The sequence below is a fragment of the Panthera tigris genome, chromosome A1 (genome assembly GCF_018350195.1).
Source record: "Panthera tigris isolate Pti1 chromosome A1, P.tigris_Pti1_mat1.1, whole genome shotgun sequence".
NCBI lineage: Eukaryota > Metazoa > Chordata > Mammalia > Carnivora > Felidae > Panthera > Panthera tigris.
Window position 1 is genome coordinate 15481505 of NC_056660.1, and position 23131 is coordinate 15504635.

Sequence of the window (23131 nt, forward strand, 5' to 3'; positions counted from 1 at the left end):
TTACATTCAAAAAACATCCATAGATTCAACAACTGTGAGCATTCTGAAAGAAAGCAGAAATAGAAGTCTTTTCATGCACAAACACATCTGATATTTATTCTATGTGTTTATATATGTTTATTTATTTTTGAGAGAGACAGAGAGAGAGAATCCCAAGCAGGCTTCACGCTGTCAGCACAAGCCCAACACGAGCCATGAGATCATGACCTGAGCCAAGATCAAGAGTTAGACACTCGACTGAGCCACTCAGGCACCCCCACATCTGATATTTGAAGTTGTGTTAAAATCTACTAATACTCCAGAATCTCTGTGTGTTCAAATCCATTAGAAGGTCCACAGAATTTGAAATTCACTCTTTCATAAAACTGATTTTATGACCCCTCCTTAATAGGAATGTAATAGAACCTACTACCTGAAAATGTTACTGGATTAATAAATTTACCCTATAATACACAACTAAGTACCAGAATATTTGAAGTTAATCTTTGTCAACAGTTGTGGATTTGGGTAAACTGTGGCCCAAACTACATAATGACTGCCTGAGTCTCATCCAATAAAATCCCACAAATATATCAAAACCCCCACGTGCATAAAGTATACACACAATCTCATTTTAAAACAGAACTCCAAAACCAGTTTCATTACTTTTTACATTAGTACTGAATTTCACAAAAGGTCCTGATTAAAAGTGATATGTTTTGCCTACACCAAGACAGGGCTATAATAGGCAGCCCTGTGCTCATGACAGGAGGTGCTGAAGTAAACTGGTGTCATTGGGATTTATACTTAATAGGCCACTGGGATAGGCTTGATTCACGTTCACTTAAATCCCTGGGATATGGTCCTCTTGAACACTCATCTAGTTTGATTTTTCAGCTAGAATGTCAATGCTGATTGGCTATCATTTCTTAAGTTTCAGTGGAGATTTAGAATTATTTTTTATTTTTTTCTTTCTCTTAAGTTTATTTATTTTGAGAGGGAAAGAGAGAGAGAGAGAGAGAGCGAGCAGGGGAGGGGCAGAGAGAGAAGGAGGAAAAGAGAATCCCAAGCAGGCTCTGCACCATCTGCACAGAGTCCAACATGGGGCTTGAACTCATGAACCGTGAGATCATGACCTGAGCCAAAATCAGAAGCCCGACTGACTGAGCTACCTAGGCGCCCATGGAATTGTTTTTTGTTTGTTTGTTTTTTTAATAAAAAGACAGGATACATTTTTTACTGTTTCTCCCTACCACCTTTGGAGACAGAATTATTATTCTATTGCCTATTTGATATTTTATAGTGAAAGGGAAGAAGAACAGGCAATAAAGCAGCAAAGAGAGGATCTAACAAATACACCTAAGCGTTTGGGCCACTTTTAAGGTAGACTTAAAATGTTACACATTTTTTTTCCACGTGCTATTCTGAATAGTAAGAGCATGACTGAACATTTTAACAGTAAGCAACTCATAAGACTGTCGTCAGAGAATGTCAAAACAATCTTGGGAAGATTACAGCGTAAGTTTCTAGCATTCCACACTCTTCTTTTTTTTTTTTTTTTAATTTTTTTTGAATGTTTATTTTTGAAGGAGAGAGAGAGAGAGACAGAGCATGATCAGGGGAGGGGCAGAGAGAGAGGGAGACACAGAATCCAAAGTGGGTTCCAGGCTCTGAGCTGTCAGCACAGAGCTTGACGTGGGGCTCGAACTCACTAACCGTGAGATCATGACCTGAGCAGAAGTCAGACGCTTAACCGACTGAGCCACCCAGGCACCCCACCACACTCTCTTCTTTACATCGTCAGCATTTTCTTGGAGAGATGCTACAGTCCCACCCCACAAGTGTGGTATTTTATTATTTAAGTTTGGAAGGGCCCACAATGTAACTAGTGCCTCCAGGAAAAGATGCAACACGATATAATGAATATTTGGAGGAAGGACGTGGAGGAAGAAGACTTAAAACTGAATGCTAGCTTCCTCACTAATGTGACCTTTAAGTAATCAACCACTTTGATCCTATTTCCTCCTCTGCAAAACTGAAAGAAAAATCACTGCTTTTCATACTGAGAGGATGTGTGCAAAAGCAGTTTGAACACGGTTAACTTAATGCAAAGATACTATTTTTTATTACTAACAAGTGGTTATACTTTTACTTATTCCTCCTACATGCCTCACTGTAGAAGTAAAAGGTGCCAAAAAAAGAAGAAAAGAAAAGAAAAAAAAAAGTAAAACATATCAGAAAATCATCAGAGACAAAGAAGGAAAAAAGAGGACAAATGTTCACATAAAAAGAAAAAAAAAACAGTATCTCAACCATCTCAACATATTAGCGTCTCATTAGGAATCAAAATCATGACATCATTTTCTTCCTAATCAGCATGAAATGCTACAATTCACCCAACAGAGCCGATGGACAGATATTCCTGAGGCCGCAATACATACTTTCTACATAACTCCAGGACCAGTCAGAAAGAGGGAAAAGGCAAGAAGATAAATGGACCCCAAGAGAAATGAGATGATCACTGTATAAAATTTGACTATCCAGCAGATCCAACTGTACAAAACCTGAGAACTACCAACAAGCAAAAAAGAGCTGTACCTGCCAAAATGGATGTTATCAAGTCTGTACAGAAAAGATCACATAGGACCTATTTGCGACTATTTGCGACTTAGGTTAAACAAGCGGGTTTACAGGATTTCGAAGTTTACAGCAAATCAGAACAGCCAACTGGGAGACAGATGAGGAATGCCACCAGCAGGTACGTGACAGCAAAGTGAAATCAAAGCTGGTGGCTTGGCCCCCAGGAAAGGGACCAAAACAAGCCAAACAAAACAAAACAACGAAAAAGCTCGCGAAAAGCAGACACCAGTTCTGAAAAGCACAAGAGTTTGAGGTCGCTGCATCTGGGAACTACCAGCCCTTCTTTCCAGCTCCAGAATTGCTTACCATGCAGTTCTTCAAAATTCTGGAGACCAGAGAGAGTCTCCAACACAGCAGCAAGAGAGTGGCAGGACGGACTTGGACACCAGGAGAATGGCAAAGCACTAGGCTTCGTCCCTCTGCAGATTGCCACCTTCCACCAAAGCAGCCTGTTTTCATTCAGCTTTACTTAATGAGGCTTCTTTGATCTAAGGGTCCTGTTGGTTTAAAAAAAAAAATTTTTTTTTTAATTAAAATTTGACCACCACTGACTTCCATACTCCAAGATCCTTAAATGCAGTATGTTCCAATGTAGTCATGGAATCTAGGCCAGGAGTTGGGGAGACGGACGGATGAACAGGTGGAGCAGAGATGACTTTTAGGGCAGTAAAACTCTTCTGTATGATATCGCAATGGCTATTATTTGCACATTATACATTTGCACAAACCCATAGAATGTACAACACCCCATGGACTTTGGGTGATAATGATGTACCAGTGTAGGATCATCAACTGTAACAAATGCACCACTCTGGTGGAGGACATCCATAGTACGGGAGACTGTGCATGTGGGGTGGGGGGGCGGTAGGAGGTATATGGGAACTCTGTACCTTTCACTCAATTTTTCCTGTGAACCTAAAACTGCTCAAAAAATGTTTATTATTTTGTTTAAAAGAGAAAGAAATGGAACCTATTAGCTTTTTTTTTTTTAATTTTTTTTTTAATGTTTTTATTTATTTTTGAGACAGAGAGGGACAGAGCATGAGCAGGGGAGGGGAAGAGAGAGAGGGAGACACAGAATCCGAAGCAGGCTCCAGGCTCCGAGTTGTTAGCACAGAGCCCGACGCGGGGCTCAAACTCACAGACCGTGAGATCATGACATGAGCCGAAGTCGGACGCTCAACCGACTGAGCCACCCAGGCGCCCCCCTATTAGCTTTCTTAAAACAGTTTTTCCTCCATATTTTCTGGGAGCACCATTCCCCAACCACTTGCTTAAGCTAGAAACAGACTCAGAACAACCCCATGGAAATGTTACTCATCCTCTTCCTCAATCCCACTTTCCCTAGGTCATCAAATCCCATGGATGGATCCTCCACATATTTCTCAGCTATGCCCCATCCCAGATGTCCTCAATGAGTCTACTCTACCCAGGCAGCTGTGTCCTACTGGGCCTCCCCTCATCTGTACACCACCCCCGCCAAGAGCACCCTCCCTGTTGGACCCCTAGCGGCCTGTCCTTCCAAGTCCAGAGCAGATCCCCGCATACTTTTTAGTGACAAATCTTGCACTGAGACTAAAACAGACTAGGACAGTAACTATTTCCAGGGGTTGGAGTTAAAAGTCTTTTATTTCTGCTTTAAACAGTTGGTCTCCAAATTTCTTCCTTTTAAAAAATATTTTATTTCAATGTTTATTTGAGAGAGAGTGCTTGTGCAAACACGCCTGTGCAAGTGGGAAATGGCAGAGAGAGAGGGAGAGAGAATCCCAAGCAGGCTCTGAGTTATCAACACAGAGCCCCACCCAGGGCTCGATCTCACAAACCTTGAGATCATAACCTAAACCAAAATCGAGAGTTGGACGCTTCACTCACTGAGCCATGCTATTTTTCTCAAGTCATCTCTATACCCAACGTTGGAGACTGAACTCACAGTCCCGAGATCAACAGTCAAATGTGCTACCCACTGAACCAGCCAGGCGTCCCGTCTCCAAATTTCTATTATGAGTGTGTATTTATGTATTTTACACGGGGGAGGGGGGAGGGTGGGAAGCAGTATGCTGGTAAGATTTGATGATTTGAGCATCACTTTCCAACCAGGCTCTTCACAATCTTTCTCCTCAAATGGCATTCCCAGACTCCTCAATCCTCACTCCTTTTGCCCTGCACTGCTTCTCCTCTGCCCTGAGGCCTGTGAGCAGCTACATCCTGGAAACCTCCCCCATGGCCCCAGGCAGCAGCGTTAATGAGCTCTCCACAGCTCTTCTGGGCTTCCACAGCACCTGGCATACACCTTCACAAAAGCACAGAGGACACTTGCTTCCTTACTGTGGTTATTTGTTTTCCCCAGAGAAGCTCTGCTCTTTCTGAAGGCCACAGGCCATGCTACAGAGTGCTCTGAACTGCCTAACACTAGGTCTGGCACACAATAAACGTTGCACGAATGAAGGTAAAATCCAGTCTCATCGATAACATCAACTACTACATTATGAAGCCCTATATAATTAGTCTAACTTCTGATTCTGAGCCATTGCTTTGCCGATGTAATATAACAAATTCCTTTGACAAGCAAAAGCATATAATGCATTCCCTCCTTCCTGCGCACTTAATAGTCTTTCTACTTAAAGTGCTGTTATAAGAACACTGACCTGTACGTGAATACCTGCAAAGTGTTAAATGGCTATAAATAATACTTTAAGTGTTTTTTTTTAAATGGTGTATGGGTAATTTTTAAAGTTTCGTTGATGTGTGTATGCTGTGGGAGGTTGAGTTTCCAGGCCAAGGGCTGCTTGAGCTGTGGAGATTAGAAACTGATGGAGAAGAATCACTAATAACCGTGTTATAGATTGCTGTTTGGAGAAACTCAGATTTTTAATTGCCAATGACATGCATGAAGCAGTGGAGATGGTGTGTCAAATACCATCTCCCCAGCTTTGCTTAGTATGAATGTGGCCACTTCGAAGTACCATATCAATTTGTCTTCAATCTGTTTTCAAACGCCCCTTTGATGATGTGATTCTCCTGCTCAAACCCTTCAGTAGTTCTCTTTTGACCACAGGTTAAAATGTAATAGTTTTCTTTTGTCTACAGATTAAAATCCAAATGCCTTATCCTTCCTTCCACCTTATTCTACAAAACACCAACATATCTTAGGGAAGAGAAAGGACCGTGGTTGAAGGAAAAAACTAAATGTATCAAGCATCAAGGATGAGCCAGACACCTATTCTAGGTGCTGGCATTTTAAGATAAAACACGGTCTCTTTGCTTTGTGATATTATAGTCTATGGGGGGAGACAGGAATCTAAACATTATTGCCAGGCAGGCTATAGAAGATTATTATTACTGCTATTAAAAGGGTCATGGGTGGCTTCCTCCTAAGGAAGAAAACCAGAGAAGCAAGGTCTCTTCTCCTGAGAGACACAGTAGTACAATTCCAGGCCTAGGGACATCGTCAGCTTCCTTAACTTCTTGCAAGGACTTACAGCAAGAATCTCTATTCCCATTATACCTTGTATTTCACTTTTATTTAGAATCCTAAACTAAATGGGATCATTCTAATTATCCTTCTCAAGGGTGATGCAAAATTCACAAAGTAAAAATGGAATTCTAACCAGGAAAAAATATAGAGAAATCCAAATAGATTACTTCTTTTTTGCATAAAGAAATTTACGGGGGTGCCTGGGTTGGCTCAGTCAGTTGAGCCTCCGACTTTGGCTCAGGGCATGATCTCATGGTCTGTGAGTTCGAGCCCTGCGTCGGGCTCTGTGCTGACAGCTCAGAGCCTGGAGCCTGCTTCGGATTCTGTGTCTCCCTCTCTCTCTGACCCTTCCCTGTTCATGCTCTGTCTCTCTCTGTCTCAAAAATAAATAACATTAAAAAAATTAAAAAAAAAAAAAAAGAAATTTACCATTTGATAAATATTCTGATATTTGCCTTCCTCACCACGCTCTTTCTAATTAGGCTATGATATCCTGGAAATCAAGATTTTATTTGCTTCTGTTACTTTATTTTGTTATATGGTCCTTAGGGCTTGGGCCCTCACAAGCAGTGTAAGTACAATAGACACAGAACAAACAACGATTGAATGAATAACCTTTATAAGCCCCCAAATTTATAAGTCCCACTTTCTAGACCAATTAATATATCCACAAAATCATATTTTACTAAAAAAAAATTTTTTTTAATGTTTATTCATTTTTGAGAGAGAGGTGTGAGTGGGGGAAGGAGAGACACAGAATCCAAAGCAGGTTCCGAGCGGTCAGCACAGAGCCCGACACGGGGCTCGAACCCACAAACCATGAGATCATGACCTGAGCGGAAGTCAGATGCTTAACCGACTGAGCCACCCAGGAGCCCCACAAAAATCACATTTTAAAACACCAAACATAATCCATACAATTTTTTTTTTTACAAAATTAAAATGTGTGTTTGCAATCAATTTAGATGAATGACCACAGAAAGGAAATGCCACTCCCTTGAAATAATACCTGGGCACCAGCTTGCAATTGTTTGCAAACACAGCCAACACCTAATGACTGTTTTATGTAAACACAATTAACCAATAAGCCCTAAGGGAAGCATGGGGGACACACAGGTTTGTCTTTGACAAACATCTGATCTAACTTTTGCTCCTAAAAGTGAAATTCTACTGCCCTTAGAAAACAGGGAAAGAATGATATAAATGCACCAAGAAGTGAAAGAAAAACACACGAGAACTAAAATCTTTTTAGCTTTAACACATTTTCTCACCTTCCACATTCACTGGCTTCTGACAGTCACTCACATCATCAATCATAACCATTAATCATAAGCATAACCATAATCACTCATATCATTAATCATAACCGTTAATCACCGGCAGTACCACTTTATGAACAAGTTGTGCCAGTTTGGGGGTAGTCATTTGGAAACTGGAATGCATTTGCCCAGAGAAACAATGTTCTGAGTGCTGATATGTTCCTCGGCCAGCCCACGGAGACCTTCTAAACTAACACCAGTCCAAATAAGCGATGTCTGCCTTTGACATGCATAAGCCTGTCCAAGCTTAAGGTGCCTCGAATCCTCACCACTGAGCCCATGCACAAACTTTTCAGTTAACTCTTCCTCCTTCCTACTCCAGCCAAACTCCAGTTCTCTCATGTGTGATTCCTAGCAAAGAATAAAACAAGATGGATTAATGGATTCATAATGAAGCATGAGTAGTAGAAGTCAAATATTCTACCACAAGATGGAAAACTCTGATGGAATCTGTAAATCCTTTTCGGAGTTATTTTCTGAAATGTGTGGCTCCTAGTCAGTTAAATTTAGATACAAGAATTCAGAAACCAACTCCCAGCACATCGGGTGAACTTCACCATGCATCAAACTCTCCATAAAAAAAAAAAAAAAAAATGTCTGCTCTAAACCTCCCACAGCCCACAAGTACTCAGGACAAACTCCTAAAGGCTTCCGATAAACTGTCCCAATCTACAGTTCCGGGTCTATATCCCACCCACACTACTCACGGCACAATTTTTGCATTTCGTAAATTCAAATCGAAACAGACCGTCACAAACACACTAACCAAAGCAAATCGACATTTGATCAGCTTTCAAGCAATTTAACAGATCAAAAGTGAAAAACACTAGGCTACGTGGAAGAATATATTCTTTGGGATAAAGCAGGGTTTGGTGAAGGCTCTGGGCCTGCTCCAGCTGGGAAGCGCTCTCAGCATCGGCTCTCAGTCTAAGCTGTTGCCACTTACAGAGCGTTCACACTTCTACTACTCCCAAAGCCTCTTCCCTAGGTGGTTTCAGAACCAATCTCCAGTGTCAACAAGTCGGGGTGGCCCCCAGAGCACTTGTGCACTTTACAGATTATTAGCCCAGCGGTAAAAACTGGCAACTGCAATTCTGGAATGAATGATCATCCCTGGTAATTGCAATGTTTTATAAAGCAAAGACCGCTTTTCACTACTTTTGCACTAAATCATTTCATGACTGAGGAATACATGTTTTCCACTTACCGTCCTTCAAAATTAAATTTGCAAAAGGGGAAAAGGAAGTGATCAAATATTAAATTTCCCCAAGGGGAAATTCATATATTCATATACGAATTCCACCAATGATACCAGGTAATCATAACACAAAAAGAGAGAAAAAAATTGATATTTAGTATTCCCCCCCAAGAAAGAAAATCAAAATTGCCTTTATAGGAAAAAATCAGAACTTTGTAGGACTCCTCTCATGGGTTAAATTTTTGTCTTTGAATTAAATGTGGGTTAGAGAATGAAGGGGAAAAACCAAAATCTTTTCAGTGTTTATGACTTCTAAAATGATACAGAGCTGCATACACATATTTATAATTTGCTTCTTAATGTTTTTGCATTTCATTTTAAGTTTTGAATTTCAAGTTTTGTCAGAATCTCTTTGATTCTTAGAAAATTGGTTTTGACTTGATTAGACTTCCCAATTAAAACTGTAAAATCCAATGTATTATAGAAGCATGATATTTATACACAAATTATATTTTTACATTATATTATCTCTATTAATTCTGAGGTACTTAACAGAATATGACGCATTTTGCAAAATGATTTAGCATTGTTTGGTAACACAAGGAGCAAGGCACAAAAGGGAGATTCAGCTCTCTGACAAGGCTGATAACAAGACCCTTTATAGATCCAACCAGACGAAAACAGAAGCTCATCTCAGTAGCAGTCTTTTTTTTTTCTGTTTTGAGCATAGTTTGAAACATATACACTAAAAACAGTATCAATTTTTCTGTGGCTATGGTGGGGGTGGGGAGAGGGGTCAGCATATCGACGTGTTAGCAATTTTCTGTGGAATCACATTAGAGTTTCACTGCAGTAGCCATATCACATTAAAATCTGGGGGGTTTTTTGCTAAATGGTTTCCATTGTGTATTTAGTGAATCTGATATGGAAAATTGCTAATGCAATAGGAGTATCATATAAGCTTTCCTGACTGTAATGCTCAGCCACAATATTCAGAAGAAGCTCAACAGGACTGGAGGGGTTTCAGGGCTAATTCTCCACAGCCTCTTAACAAAGTCCTCAGCTCAAGTTCAACACTGGCTTCTTGAAAGATGGAACCAACGCTAAGATCAATTGTATGGGGGAAAACTCCTTTACAGATTTTTATTTCAGAAAAAAACATGGGTTCAGTGAAAGACGTGTCATTTAATTAATATTTATTGACTGACCGCTATGCTGGGCACTGTGGTCCGTATTAAGGGAATGACAAAGATAGATGAAAACATGGTCCCTTCCTTCACAGAACTTGAAAGCACTGACTGAAGAAAAGAAATAAATTAGCACACGAGTAACTTAATACAAGACACGCTGTGGCAACGGTGGAAAATGCAAAGAGCCATAGGAGCTCAAAGGAGGACACACCTGAGACCAGGGTCATTAGGAAGTTCTGTGGAGGCAGCACCTGTACAGGGCCACAAGAGATGAGAAGAGGTAGGTAGCTCTGAGGATCAGATGACAGGCTGGGAAGCAGGGGATGGCATTCTAGGCCTTCTCATGAGTAAAGAAAGATGCAGGAAAGAGGAAAGCCACGACATGCATGGGAAATTATAATCCATTACTTCAATGACAGCATAAAATCTGGAAGGAGTAGGAAGATAAACCTGAAAAAGCGGTCTGGGGTCAGCCTGAGGCTGCCACCAAAGGAGAGATCTACACGGTCTTCAAGATGGTTCGGGGTGGAAGTCTCAGCATGCAGTGCACTGGCAAGATTAATACTCAGCTTTCAAGGGTATGATGGCTTCTAATGCTAACAGCTCCTCTGAAATCTTAACAACTTTATTTAGCACACGTTTCTTAAGAGACACTATTTATAGGAATATTTATTTTAAAAGGTTAGTTTATTGCCAAGGTATAATTGTTTATTTTTTTGTTATGTGACAACTCATGACCTGGACGTTCACTAGGTTAACAGAAAAAAAAAAAAAATCTATAAAGCATGCTCAAACTGTTGCAACTACTTATGAATTTACTGTTTGCTTTTTTTTTTTTTTTTTGCTTTAGAATAACTTTTCAACTCACTAGCAACAGTAACCAAGGAAATATAAATCCAACAGCCTAGAATTACAACTATTTGAAGAGATTCATGCTTTCAACTGTACTGCTATATTTTTTCTTTTACTCTGGACACTTCCTTGTTTCTGAATTCCTCTCCGAATGTTAGAAGCAGTAAACAAAATCTACACTAAGCCTTGTTGGAGGCTTAAAATTTAATTAGTATGTTTTGCAAATTAAAAAAAGTCTTCATTTTCCATAACCTTTACCTTACCTTAAATCAGAGTACACTCTGTGGGTAAGTATTATTTCCAAAATAATAAAACAGAATACGATGAAATTGTTATTTTATTTATTGCAAAGAGAACATAAGATATAAACTAGTTAGCTGCCTAAGTGCTACAGTGACCACTCATGAAACATCAGCTCTCCAATATGACAAAGGAAATTGCACTCTCATTAATCACAATTAAACTATTTGTAACACTGAAACTGAATACTTAATCTGTATGAAACTATTTCTTGACAGATTTTTTTTCCCCTCTGACTGACCACAAGGACAGAAAACATAAACAAATTTGCCAGTTGTTTATTACTTATAGATATCCTTGGCAAGGTTTCATTTAAAAAAGAAAAAAGTCAACAAAACTCTTCTTTCTCATTCCATGTCTTGGGCAATCAGGGATGCAGTAACTGACATCTGTGAACATTCCCTGATTAGCCATTAACTGAAGACATAGAAGTAAAAGAAAAATATTTTACAAGGAGAAAAGTCAAATAGCTCATGCTGACTTTAAGATGCTCAGGACAGAGATGCCAGGATTATAAAGCACTTAGGGGTTTCACCTAAAATTTGTTTATACCTTTGATCTTTAGTAAACACTGTACTGAGAAAAATGAGTTTGCTCAGATCAAGAATATGTTGGCATTCTCTTAAACCTAGCTTAAAACCACAGAGCTGAAGCATAAAACAACTCTGACAAAGATAGCCAGTCAAGCATAAAAATGGGAGTTGGTTGGGTCAGAATAGATTAAAAGGCTGAAGGCTGTCTGCTAAAGACCGTTGTCTTGCCATCAATGAAGGCAATTATTATAGCTAAAAGTTATTTTTCTGATATATTATTTTAAACTTTTGTCATATTTAAAACGCTCCTTACTTACAAACTATTACATCATTTTCTTATCTGCAGTGTCCTTCTTGGATAACCACAAACTTGAAAGCAGTCCAAAATCTTGTTGGTGGCTTCCTACAAGTATAGAAAGACGTATTGAATATGGAGTTAGGAGAATGTGTCTGGGTTTCACTTTTACTTCCTTTTTAAATATAGATCACTATTTTTAAAATATAAACATCCCATGGCATTCCCTCACACTGACAGGACTCCTAAGCCAGAAGATATGTTGGTAGTATGAACATTTCTCTCACTCTGAAGGATGCCACAAAGCTCTGCTCAGTGATGGCCAAGGAGATAGAATTATTAAATGCCTTACGACTTTACAGTTATCCTCTATTATTCCTGCTAAACCACACTTCCAAAAGAGCATCCAAGAAATCTGGCAAACCACTGAAATGGCACTTGTAAATTGGATCCATTAAAAGCAATCCACAGTGTCCTGTGGGTGTGCATTCGACTGTTAATTACTGGGTAAATAATTTACATGCAATTTTATTCCAAAACTAGATTTACATCATTTGCAGGCGATTTCTCAGAGTACCGCTTCCAACCCAGAAACAAGTCAACGGAGTATTTCTAAATTATCATTTGAAATTTCCACTGTCAAGGGTGGGAGGAGGAAGGAATAGTAACGGGAAGGCTTGTCAGCGATTAGCCATCCATAAAAATGTTTTCCCCGCGCTCCTCCTTCCGATCACAATGCTGGCGTCAGTTAGTCTCCTGTATCTGTTCCCCACCTCGCCCCCCTCCCCTCTGCGGAGAGCTGGCACCGAATGGCAGGCGAAGGAAAAGACAAACATCCCAGCTCCCAACACAATCCAAGCGCTTGCCCGGAGACACTTGAACAACATTCCCAACTTTTTTTTTTTTCCCCTTCCCTCTTCGCGTGCCTCAAAGGTAAGCAGAGTAAAAAGCCTAAGAGACAGAAGGCCAGGGAGGCCAGCTGAGTCGCAATTACTACCCCCACCCCGATTTCTCCACTGCCCCCCCCCACTTTCGGTCACAACCAACGGTTACCCAGCTCTAATTCTGGGTCTCCACTGCGCCAGTCCTCGGTGCTCGACCCCCGCGCGGTGCCCAGCCGAGGGGGGGCCGGAGACCCAGCGCACATCCCTACCCACGCCCTGGGCCACAGCCCCGCACGGCCAGCGCCCCCACAGTGGGACGAGCATCCTCCCACAGGTCCCAGGTGTCGCCTGCCGGCGGCTGGGGCGACGCGGAGGGCGCGAGGCCAACTCCCCGGAGCTGTCCCCTCCGCCCCACCCCACCCCAAACAGGCTCCACCAAGAAATACAGGGATGGAGAGTACAAAGAACCAAGCCACCCACCAAAGGGCCTCGAAGACTTCCCTCGGGGAAGAACAACTTAGCCGCACACGCACACACACACGCACTCGCCCAGCGCGCGCCGGGGAGGGCATCTCTTACCTGTCCCCCACGATGTCACTCATCCCCCCCCCCTCCCGGGTCTGGCTGACCCCCCCTCGCCCCCCGCCGTGGGTCCCCGGCCGCCTGCTCCAAGCGCCGCGCACTCACTGCCTGGCTGCGCGCGCCCAGCGGCTGCAGGGCCCGGCGGCGGCGGCGGCGGCGGCGGCGGGGACCGAGACAGCGGCTGCAGCGGCGGCGGCGGCGGCGGCCCCAGCCGGCGTCAGTCAGACTGGAGCCGCGAAGCCTCATCGCCCGTATTAGTGCGCCGACCTGGAAAGCGGCCAGGAGCCCTGCGCACGGGTCCGCCCCCGCCCGCCGCCGCGCGCCCTGGCCGCGCCGGGAGCCCGCGAGGCGGGGGGAGCGCGGCCCGCCCCGCGGCCACGTGCGCGGAAACTTGCGGCGGGGGCGCCTCGCGGCGGCCCCGCGCTGCTCCCTGGTCCTCCCGTGGGTCCCCAGGCTCGCCTCGCCTCTGTGCGCTACCGAACCCCCCTGGCCGGCCGCGGTGGGGAGGCCCTGGCCAGCCCGGGTCACCTCGCATCTCTCTGTCTCACCCGCCACTCGTGAGATTTCTTGGGTCCGCCTAAGGCCGAGGAGGGTTGTTACCAGAACAAGAGATACAGGACCAACAAATCGGTTTGGACCCCCTCTCCCCACCAGCCACTCTTTCTGACAACGTTTCTGGGCCCTGATGATTACTGTTACTTGCCTTTCGTTGCTTGCTAGCTTTTCAGACTAAAGGAATCATTACACCGTCGACAGCACCAGATCAACTGGTTTGCATTGGCATGGGCAGAAGAAAATCTAATCACTGTGAGTGGTGAGTGGTGGTAAAAACTAGTCAGGTAATTATGTGGCTTGTCGTTTATTTATATGTATTTGTATGCTTAACAGCGTAGCATATAACATAATATTATCTAATCTAATAAAGGGATAACCTTATGGGCACTGAGCAATGTTAATGTACAGCCTTCTTGCCTTAAGGCCTGGCTATCCCCTGGGTAGTCTGTTTCTTGGAGTCACTGTGGACTCCTAGAATACATACACACTGGAATACATTTAGGAAATGCCACCAACATACTCATGATCCTTGATTTCCCATCAGCCAGTACCTCTTCATGGAAAAGGCATTCAACTGCAGAGGCAGTATTCATTTTGCTCCTTTATATAGAAAAATCAGTGTTCCAGAAGGCCCTGATACCAATGAAACTCAAGGCTCTGAATTTAATGGCTTTTTCTAGTTCTCAAAGCACTGCATTTTCTTCCCCTGGCAGATGCCATTTTTGCATTATCATGTTGTGGTTGAGCAATGACCTTGTTTAAAACAGCATTTGTACTTGAACCTGAAAGTCGAATTTAAGTCCTCTTTCTACACCTGGCCCACTTACCTCTACCTGTGCTCCAGGCTGAGGGTTCAATTTGGAAATGTGGGTGTGAGACACTAGGAAACATTTGGACTGCTAAAAGCTACAGAGTGCCCTTGATGTGCACTTGACTGCGAGTAAACCAAGTCCTCAGAATTAATACCTTGTGGCTTGTGCTGTTTTTGTTTTGGTTTGTTTTGTTTTTAATGTTATTGAGAAAAGAAATGACTCTGGCACTGCTTCAGTTTCCGTATGTGCATTAGACAATGCAGAGGACACGATGCAGAGAAAGAAATTATAACCTCTGCAGTGCTGGCTCATGCTTCTGGCATGGAGTCTTTTTAAGTTCACAGAACTCTCCTGGCTGTTGGCAGGACTTGGATTTACAGATTCTTTGAGTGTGTGTCGTCTCCTTTTTCTGTACATTATCATTTACATACCAGGAAATTTTGACACCTAAAAGTTAGACTGTCACTTAGATAATTCCTGCCATTTATTCCTGAAACCTAGTGTAGAAAGTTAATCCATTCTATACAGGAACACTAAGATCTGGTGAGTTCCAAGGAGAAAATGCCCACTCCGGGAAAGAAGGCTCAATGTTGGCACTCCATTTTTCAGAAGCTGACTATCCTTGTAATAGGAAATCCTTTGCTGAATTTTTTCCTCTTGCTTTCTTGATTAACTGCAATTTTAGGCTTGTTGGAACTTCCAGCAAAAAAACTATGCAATGGGAATCTTACGAAGGGGGAGACTCAGTCACAGGTTGTGATTTGGTGGAACTTCCAAATAAGTTTTGGTTCAAGACCTGAAAACCACAGTGAAACCAATCTCCTCCTTTTCTGAATTGCAAGGACTTGATGCAAGATGAGTTCCTGCAGCCTATAGAACAGTGACAGGAGGAGAAGCCTCCTTTTCTTTTGTAAAGTACTCAGCATAGGACATGCTGGGGACAAAGGCTGTAGTAATCCATAGATACTAAGATTCTACTTTGTGCATCTGCTATACTTGATGTTTGATCTAGCATTATAATGTTTCTACTCAGAGCCATAACTAGGAATTGTTGCCTACATACCCCTCCCACTTCTAGTTTCATACCTTTCATCTGTAATTCTGTCCTCATTCTGCGCTTTTTCTGACTCCTCCTTGAACTTTTCTTCCAGAGCTATCATTCAGTCCATAATGAGTATTAAACACTTTCCTGAGCACAGGTGCCTGGACTAATCATGTGGACACAGAGCACTGGTCCTGAGGAAACTAGGTTCCACTAGGAAAGACACATAGATCAATGATGATCATACAACTTTTTGTGTCACTTAGAGGGTGAAGGCACAAGGGAGGTGTCATGGAGTCTCCACAGAAGCACCCGGAGAAGTGAGTATGAAATGCCCACTAACTCATAGCCAAAGAACCCCCGCCGCCACACCCACAGTCTGGGTAAATGCAGCTCTGTGGGTGCTGGCTTTGCAGCAGAGTGTAGCTGTATTTTAGCCCCGTTGGCCAGGCGCTCTGATGCAGGTACACATCATAAAGGCAGCCCAGAATGCCTACTATGTGCAGAATACTTGAGCTTTTATGTTTGAAAACCTTAATGTTCCTAAGAGAACTGTCAAACTAGTTGGATAAATGAGAAAAATAATGTTACAAGATATTATATCACCAAATAAGCATTCTGGGATTGCAACAAGGGAGTCATAGAGTATCTTGATTTGGTGGTGAAGTGACAGCTTTCTCCTGTTGTGCGAATCTCTGCCAGGACCAGGTTAGGCTTTATGCACATCATCTTGTTTCATCCTCATGACATCTCAGGATGAGAATTATTATCCTGCTTTGCAGCTGAGGAACCTGAGGCATAACCGACTGTCTCCAAGTGTCTGTCTGCCTGACTCCAAAGCCCAGACATTTAACCACTACACCTCACTGTCTTCCTGGAACTTGAAGTTGAATCGAAAAGTGAGCAGATGTGATAACAGGCAGAGGTTAACATTAGGATTAATCAAGTTAATCCATTCATTCAAATTGTTGCTTAGTCACATGTTACTTAGGGACTAGATCAAACTTTTTTTTATCATCTTAACTATTTTTAAGTGGACAGTTCTTTAGTATATTCAAATTGTTGTACAACAGATCTTTAGAACTTTTTCTTTTCGCAGAATTGATGATCCATAGCCATTAAACACTAATGCCCCTGTTCAGTCTCTCCTCCAGTTCATGGCAGCCACTTTTCCATCTTCTGTTTCTATGATTTTGACTATTTCACGTACTTCATATGAATGATACTGTATGTGTCTTTCTGTGACTGGCTTATTTCACTTAGCATAATGTCCTTGAGGTTCATCCATGTTGTAGGACAGGATTTCCTTCTTTTTTAAGGAATCATAATATTCCAGTGTATGTATCTACCACATCTTCTTTACCCAGTGCATCCGTCAATGGACATTTGGATTGCTTCCACCCCTTGGTTAATGTGAATAATGCCACAGTGAAGCTGGGTGTGAAATTACCTCTTTGAGATCCTGCTTTGAATTCTTTGAATTCTTTTGAGCTTATACCCAGAAGTAGACAGCTGGGTCATATGGTAATTCTACTTAAAAATTTTTGAGGAATCTCCATATTGTTTTCCATATGGTTGTACCATTTAGCATTCCCACCAGTAGTACACAAGGGCTTCCAATTGCTCAGTATCCTTGCCAACACTTATTACTTTCTTTTCTTTTAATAGTGGCTATCGAGGTGATATCTTGTGTGGTTTTGATTTGTCTTGCTCCTAATATCAGTAATGTTGAGTATCTTTTCATATGTTTATTAGCCATTGGTATATCTTCTTTGGAGAATTGTTTATTCAAGTCTTGCCCATTTTTTAACAGGGCTATTTGGGCTTTTTGTTGGGTTTTTGCCGTTCCTTATATATTCTAGATATTAGTCCTTTATCAGATATGTGATTTGCAAATGTTCCCTCTCCTTCTGTAGGTCACCTTTGCACTCTTTTGATTATTTCTTTTGATGAACAGAAATTTTTAAGTTTGTTATAGTTCCATTTGCCTATTTTCTTTTGTTGTCTCTACTTTCAGTATCCATATGGTCACTGCTAGTATAAATAAATTGATAATTATATGTTTATCTTGTATCCTGTGACCTTGCTGAACTCACTCATTAGTTCTAGGATGCTTTTTTTTTAAAGATTCCTTGGGATTTTTTATGTAAACAATCATGTAATCTACAAATATAGACGGTTTTATTTATTACTTTTTCATTTATATTCATTTTATTCCTTTTCCTTGCCTCATTGCATTGACTAGAACTTTCAGCCCTATATTCAGTAAGAGTGGTGAGAATCTGACAATAAATTATATTAAAAATAAATAAATAAAATAAAATAAAAAATTATAAGAGTGGTGAGAATGGGCATCCTTGCCTTGGTCCTGACCTTAGAGCAAAGCTTCCTGACCTTAGAGAAAAGCATTCGTTTTTTTAACTATTATATACAATGGTATCTGTAGATGCAGTAGACTCACTTTATCAAGTTGGGGAAGTTCCCCTCTAGTCTTATTTTTCTGAGGATTTTTATCATGAATGGATATTGAACTTTCCAATGATTTTTCTGAAATAATTCATATATAGTATTTCTTTTTTTTAGTCTGTTAACATGATGTATGATATTGATTGATTTTCAAATATTGAGCCACCCCAGCATCCCAGTATAAGCCACACTTGATCATGATGTGTATAATTTAATTTTTTTTTAGATACTGAGAAATGTTATTTGTTAATATCTTATTCAGGATTTTTTTGTCTGTATTCATAAAGGGTATTGGTCTGCAGTTTTCCTTTTTTTGTACTTTCTATTTTTTTAATGTTTCTTTATTTTTGAGAGACAGAGAGAGACAGAACATGAGTGGGGGAGAGGCAAAAGAGAGAGGGAGACACAGAATCTGAAGCAGGCTCCAGGCTCTGAGCTGTTAGCACAGAGCCCGATGCAGGGCTCAAACTCATGGACCGCGAGATCATGACCTGAACTGAAGTCAGACGCCTAACCAACTAAGCTACCCACGCACCCCTTTCTTTTGTTTTGATATCAAGCTAATATTTCATAAAATGAATTGGGAAGTGTTTCTCTGTCTCTCTCTCTTTCTGGAACAGTGTATAGAATTGGTGTTAATTCTTTAAATGTTTGATAGAATTTTCTAGTGAAATTATCGAAGCCTGAAGATTTCTTTTTAAAATTTTATATTCAGTTTCTTTAATAGTGCAGGGCTATAGCTATTCAAATGATCTGTTTCATGGGTGCATTGTACTATGTGTTTTTCCAAGGAAGTATTCAATTTCATCTAAGTTGCCAAATTTGTGTGTGTAGAGTTTTCATTGCTGTTTCATTGCTATTTTCTATGGTTTGCTGTTTTTAATTTCATTGTTTTCCGATCTTTATTATTTCCTTCCTTCTGCTTATTATGGGTTTATTTTGCTCTTATGTTAGGTTGTTGAGGTGGAAGCTTTGATTGCTGGTTTGAGACTTTCCCTCTTTTCTAATGTATGCACTGAGTGCTATAAATTTACCTCTCAGCATTTCTTTGACTGTGTTTCAAAAATTTTGTTATGTTCTAATTTCATTTTCATTTAGTTCAATATATATATATATATATATATATATATATTTTTTTTTTTTTTTTAAATTTCCCTTGAGACTTCTTCTTCAGTCCTTGTATTATTTAGAAGTGTTCTGTTTAGTTTCCAAGTGTTTGGATGGAGATTTTCTTGTCATGTTTCTGCTGTTGACTTCTAGTTTCATCTGTTGTTTGAAAGCACTCTGTATTATTTCAGTTTATTCATTTGTTATGGTCTAAGATATGATCCATCTTGATGTAGGTGGCATTTGAAGAGAATATATGTTCTGCTGTTGTTGTGTGAAATTTTCTATAAATGTCTGTTAGATCCTGTTGGTGGTGTTTTCTATTTCTTGCTGATTTTATGTGTAGTTTTTTTTTTTTTTAACATTCTTTTGGGGCACTTGGGTGGCTCAGTTGGTTGAGCGTCTGGCTTCGGCTCAGGTCATGATCACACGGTTCATGAGTTCGAGCCCTGCATCGGGGTCCGTGGTGATAGCTCAGAGCCTGGAGTCTACTTTGGATTCTGTGTCTCTCTCTCTCTCTGCCCCTCCCCCACTCATACTCTGTAGCTCCTTCAAAAATAAATAAACATTCAAAAAAATTAAAAATGAATACAGGGAACTGTTAGATCAATATATGCGTGTCCAAAGAACTGTTTTCATAGTTTAGTTTGAATTTTTGACCATTATTTCCTCAAGTACTTTCTCAGTCCTTCCAGGGACTCTGTTGATACAAATGCTAGATCTTTTTATTTTTATAGTTTCATCGGTTCCCAAGACATTTTTTTTTTTTCATTTTGCTCTCTCTTGATCAGATTGAGTCATTTCTGTTTATCTGTCTTTGAGTTTACTGACTCTTTCCTTCATTGCCTTCATTCTACTATTGAGTCCATCCAGTGAGCTTTTAATTTCAGGTATTATATTTTTCACTTCTAAAATTTCCATTTAGTTTTTAGTATCTTCTTTTTCTTCACTGAGATTTTTCCCCCCTGAGGCTTTCTGTTTTTTCATTCATTTTAAGCATGCTTGCAGATGCATTGTATTATTTTTATGATGGTTGGTTTAAAATCATTGTCAGATAATCCTAACATTTTGGTAATCTCGGTGTTGGCCTCAGTTGATTGTTTTTATTCAAGTTGAGGTTTTCCTGGTTCTTGTTTTGACAAATTATTTTTTTTGGAAACCTGGACTTTTAAATTATATTCTTGGACTCTGGGTCTCATTTAAGCTTTTTGTACTAGCTAGCTTTTTCCACCACAGGGGGAGGGGAACGTGTCTTGTTACATTGCCAGGTGGAGGTGTGAGTACAGATTCCCCACTTGGCCCTTATTGATACCAAAGGGAAGGGGGTCTGCTTATTACTTTTGGAGGGAAGGGAGTTATAGCTACCTGGTGTTCATTGTGACTGTGGTAAGAGTGGTTTCATGACTGCTGGGCCACCAGAGGAAATGAGGCCTCCTCTGACACCGTCTCAGTGAGGAGAGGGTGAAGCGGTTACTGCAGGGTGGGGTGGAAGAGAGGCTCCCTGGCTGGTCGCCACTGATGTCATGAGGTAGAGGAATCACTGCCAGCTGATGGGAATGAAAATCCTGCTCCCTACTTGGCCTTCTCTGACTTCACCTGGATAAGGGTGTTCAGGTGCCTTATTACAGCCTCATGAGGATGTGAGTCTAGGCTCCCCATTCAGCCTTTGCTATTGTCAGCAAGGGTGGGGTCACCATTTTATTTTTCTGTAGTGTTTGATTGGAATGGAGCAGTGACTGTTTTGCTGACCTTGCTCCTTTCTTGGTCCTTTGGAAAGAGAGAGAGGCATTTGAGGGACTTTTTTTTTTTTTTTTTTTTTTTGTCTGTGCCCATCAGCATTTTCAGGTGGCTCCTTGACCTCCAAGTCTGGGATATATGAGACAAAAAGAAAACCCAAGGGAGTCACCACCGTGTCCATCCTTATGTCTCAAGGTCTCTACACAGTCTGCCTTCTTCTTGCACCTTTCAGAGTCTATTCATGTTTGTTGTATATATAATGTCCAGGGGTTTTATTTGTTCTTACAAATAAAAAAGAGAGAGAAAGGAAAAGTACATTTACTCTATCTTCCCAGAAGTGGGAGTACTTACTATAATTTTTATAGTCGTAGTGTCATTATCTTGATTTAGCTGGCCCTTCCATTAAAATGTTTGAGGAAATATTTCTTTAGGTCTCAAGGAATATAGTGAAAACTATAAATGAGTAGGACTGCTGTTTTTTTTTTTTTTTTTTTCAGAATGACAAAAAGCAAAAGGAACTGAGAGGATATAAACTATCTTCCCAGATGGAGGTGAATCTACTTTCATTGAAGTTGTATGTTGTGCATGGAGAGTCCCATAGAAATATAATAATTTAGGGAAAATTGTCCTAATTTTGAACTGCAAAGATTTATTTTTGCTTAGAATATAACTGGCCCCTTGATTTTACATTTTTGGAATTGCTGTATAAATGCTTCACATTTTCTTTGCAAGTAGATTATTTGGGGGTAGATGCCTTTTAAATGTGGTACTGCTATCGATTTCCTCCTAATTGTATAATAAAGCCATCCAACAATGCTTGGAAGCTAGGCATTCAATATATATGCACTCACTGAGTGAAAGAGGGAATAAATGAGTGATTTATAAAAGAATTTTTTCTAAAGCCTTGAGGGTGTATATATCGTTATTTTAAGGACTTGTACTTGCTCTTCAATTTTATTTTGGAGGATTCAAATTTAAATTCATACATTGGTTGGTTCGGGCATGTTTGTCAGCACTATGGCTCTTGGGGCCCAGGTTTTACTGTCCCTACTCTCATAGTGGAATGAGTTGCACTGACAATCACTTACCCTTTACCTTCATCATCATCATCACACACACACACACACACACACACACACACACACACACGTATTATCTTATTAATGTAGACATTCATGGGTCAGAGAGGTAGTATACATATCTTCATTTCCCGGGACGATTTCTGAGGTGCATTGTGCTACTTCTCAGCTAAGGATCACTGCTGTCACTCTTGGTCCCTTCTCTGCCTTCAGTCCTTCCTGTAGGACACCTTTTGATGTAGTACTAGAAGCAGGTTTCCGCTGATTACCATTGGACCCCTTGCCCTACCCCATCAGACCCTCCTAGGTGGGGGAAGTTCCCTATAGCCTCCACCGCGGCTGCAGTGAGGTTTAGACCCACTGCTCATGTGCTTACCTTTTTTTTTTTTAGCATTTATTCATTTTTGAAAGGCAGAGAGAGACAGAGCGTGAATGGGGGAGACACAGAATCTGAAGCAGGCTCCAGGCTCTGAGCTGTCAGCACGGAGCCCGACTCGGGGCTTGAACTCACAGACTGCGACATCATGACCTGAGCCGAAGTCGGACGCTTAACTGACTGAACCACCCGCGCGCCTTTGTGCCTACCTTTTCATTGGGATTCCTAGAGGCTGTGGGTAGAGATAGTTTCATGGCATTCCCACTTGGAAAATGGAAAACGATTTCTCCACATTGCAAAGCATGGTTAGGTATTACTGCAGACCGGTACAGAGTAGTTCAGGTGTGTTATAGGCTTGCTATACATCTTTCAGACTGCTGTAAGGACTTAACCATATTTTTTAATATTATTTTTCATGGGAAACACCTTATAGGTTCCAGACAACTGATTTGTAAGCTGGCTTTGGTTTATAAGTTGAAGACAGGCTGAATGCTTCCAGGTATGTGGTTCTGCAGGTAAGATTTGCAGGCATCGTGCCCTTAAAATGCAAAGTCTTCAAAATGTCAGGATAGGATCTGTTTTGCTTGCATAACTAGAGCACTGTATCACTGTATCAAGGGATCCTGGGATGAGTTTCAAAAAATATGTGTATGTTATATATACATACATATATATATATGTATGTTTTATATACACATACATATATAACA

The 23131-nt window shown here is 41.0% G+C and overlaps 1 protein-coding gene across 4 annotated transcripts in view; it reads right to left on the minus strand.

Annotated features, from left to right (window-relative positions):
• SMAD9 (SMAD family member 9) overlaps positions 1 to 11878 on the minus strand; it is a 78063-nt gene extending 66185 nt beyond the window's left edge. For 3 of the 4 annotated variants that reach the window (XM_042957755.1, XM_042957699.1, XM_042957568.1), the window contains exons 1-2: positions 11804 to 11878; positions 2926 to 3116 (exon numbers count right to left, since the gene is read on the minus strand). The gene's annotated coding sequence lies outside the window, so the exon portion shown is untranslated. The remainder of the gene's footprint in view (positions 1 to 2925; positions 3117 to 11803) is intronic. The other variant, XM_007097665.3, reaches the window with a different exon arrangement.
• Positions 11879 to 23131: the final 11253 nt, after the last annotated feature.